The following is a 2978-nucleotide window of genomic DNA, read 5'->3' on the forward strand; positions in this document are numbered from 1 at the left end:
GCCATGCCTACTCCTAAAGTGTGGAGAAGATTCTTATTGTAGATGTAAGAGAAAAAGCAGGCAGAAGAGTCCAGGCTGAACTTGGCTGGTAAACCAAACCATGAAGTTGGGGGTGGGGGGTGGCGGCGGTGGCGGCGGTGGCAGCGGTGGCGGCTGTGGCGGTGATGGCGGTGGTGGCTAGGGAGACCCAGTCCAAGATGCCGGAGACAGGTGTAGCCAAAATAGCTGAGTTATATAGGGACCAGGCTCCAGACAGGGAAATGGAAACACGGCCCCTGGAAGAGGAAGCTTTATGGTAGCGGGTGGGGAGGGAAGTGTTTGGGGGGAGCCACAGGTACTGAGGGATGGCAGGAGAGCTGGCACCTCAATTGGCCAATTGCCCCCGGGTTCCTGAGACCTGACAGAAAATGATCAAGAAAGATCCCTAATGTCAGTCAGATGCTCGTGCACTGGTGTACACAGGCACCCACCCCTGCACAGACACACGTCCCATCCCATCCCACGCAGTGCATATACGTGGAAGTACTTGAAAACTTGCGCAAGAAAGGGCTGGACCACTTTTTCATTGGCTGCTTGAGAAGTTAGTCGCCTTGACTTTTCTTCTACATATCAACATAAATTTCTGCTTCACACTTAAGGTTTTGCCCCCAATCTAGACCAGACCAGACATGGGAGCAAGGAGGATGGAGGCGACCACGGAAAACCTCAGTATCTTCTTAGAGAGATGCTGCCCTAAGGGTGAGACTGGCCATCTGAGAGAGTTCCCCAGGGACACGGGGGTTTTAAGGGTTGATTTCTCAGACTCTTCAGTGTGACAGTATTCTTCTGGAAACAAGACAAGGGACCTGGTGAACATTTTTTTTTTTTTGTGAAAAAGTGTTTTTCTAAGGAAAAAGGGGGAGGCGGGCAGAGGAGGGGGAGAATTACACAAAGATTTAGTCTAACAACTTAAAAATCAAAAGGGTCACTGGACAGATAGAGATCAAATATAATAAGAAACACACTGACCCTGGAGAGATGACTTAATATGGGCCTCCAGCCTCCTTGAAGCTTAACGAGTATCTACAGTTTGGAATTGGACTTCCAATTCCCACATCAGTGAGCATCCTGGATGTATTTCTGAGAATGCAGCCAGTGTCTTGGAGTTATCTATAAAATGAAAGGCTGTTAACAGTACCTCAGAAGGGCACTTCACAGGTTGATTATAAGCAGCTGGGACCCAGCAATAGGAAGGAGAAAAAGACCTCTGTTATTCCAAAGTTTAATCTAGGGACCCTTTTGAAGACCTTTTTTTTTCCATAATTTTTTTTATTAACTCTTTGTGAATTTCACATCATATACCTCCAAACCCCACTCATTTTCCAGTCCTTCCATATCTGCCCTCAACTCATTTAACCTCCCTCCACATAAAAAAAATAAAGAATAAAACCAAACAATCTCAACACGGAAGCTTCGGTGTGTCACAGTGTGTCACACAGTATACCCTTTTGCCTAAACACCTTTCCTTGCAAACGCTCATTTCAGTGAGTTCCTGGTCTGGTTCGAGGCCTCTGGCTTCTGCTACACTAGCAATACTGGATCCTCACCAGAACTCCTCTTGGATATCCTGCCGTTGCCCCGAGTGAAGGAGCTCTTGCAGCTTTGGTTCTGCAGGACCATTCCCTTCAAACGCTCCAACAGCTCACAGGTGGGAGTGGATGGGATGGGCCAGCTCAAAGCCTTAGATCTGGGCCTCGGTTGTAGCTGAGTTGGTCAGCCTGCCAGCTCTCCTGCACCCATGCCACCAGGGGCTAGCTCTCCCTAGCTGCCTGGGTTAGGGGCAAGGCCGGTTCTCAACACTGCTCTAGGACACAGGTGGCAGCCCAGATCACTGGCATCTGCTTGGCCTTTGCTGGTAGCACATCAACACAAACCTCTGTTACAACAGAGCCACAGACCCAGACATGACCTGTGGGCGGCAGCACAGCGGTAGTGGGTGGGGCCTCTGGGTGTCTCTTGAAGACCTTCTAACCCTGACATTTGAGCTATGCTGAGAGAGAAGTCTCTCCATCACTTTAGGGAGCCACCCTGTCAGCTTGCGGTGTCCTTATCTAAAAACTTACTAGGTGTTCCAAATTGGAAATGGAGGCATGGGGCTGGAGAGACGGCAGGGTCAGGAGGAGCACTTGGTGCACTTGAAGAAGACGGAATTGGCTCCTTGCAGCCACATCCGGCAGCTCACAACCATCTGTAACTGCAGTTCCAGGGAACCTGATGCTCTCTTCTCTTCTCCATGAGCATTGCATGCACAGAATACATACGTGCAGTGAAACACTCATACACAGAAATAAACTAAATCTTTTTAAAAGAAAGAAAGAAAGAGAAAGAAAGAAAGAAAGAAAGAAAGAAAGAAAGAAAGAAAGAAAGAAAGAAAGAAAGAAAGAAAGACATGGAGGGTGATTTGACCAGTGAACCCCTAATTTAACACACCCTGTTCTTACATTTCCTGGTTAACCTTTCAGAGTGTGTACAACGGAGTTTCATTTGTTTGTTTCCTGGGTGAGGCAGTATGAAGACTCCTTTTGGGTTAGCACCACTTCCAGCTTTGGCACGTGGACTGTTTCGCATCCAGTGGCAGTCGCTCTAGATTCAGCTCGTTTGTTTGATTGATTGTTTGTTTGTTTTTTAGAGCAGAGTCTTCTGTGTGCTAGGCTAGCGTCCAGCTGGACTTGTAGCTAAGAATTACCTTGAACTTTTGCTTCTCCGGAGTGTAAGATCACAGGCAATGAGTACCTTGTCGGGTTTTCTGTACTGCTGGGAGTGGACCCTGGGGCTCTGACCATGCTGAGCAGACACTGCTCCCTGGGCTATGTCTCCAGTTCTCTCTCCATTTGTTTGCTTGCTTGAAAATAAAGTTCCAGCCGGGCGTGGTGGCACACACCTTTAATCCCAGCACTCGGGAGGCAGAGGCAGGTGGATTTCTGAGTTCGAGGCCAGCC

Source organism: Mus pahari, chromosome 6, assembly GCF_900095145.1.
Source record: "Mus pahari chromosome 6, PAHARI_EIJ_v1.1, whole genome shotgun sequence".
Taxonomy (NCBI): domain Eukaryota; kingdom Metazoa; phylum Chordata; class Mammalia; order Rodentia; family Muridae; genus Mus; species Mus pahari.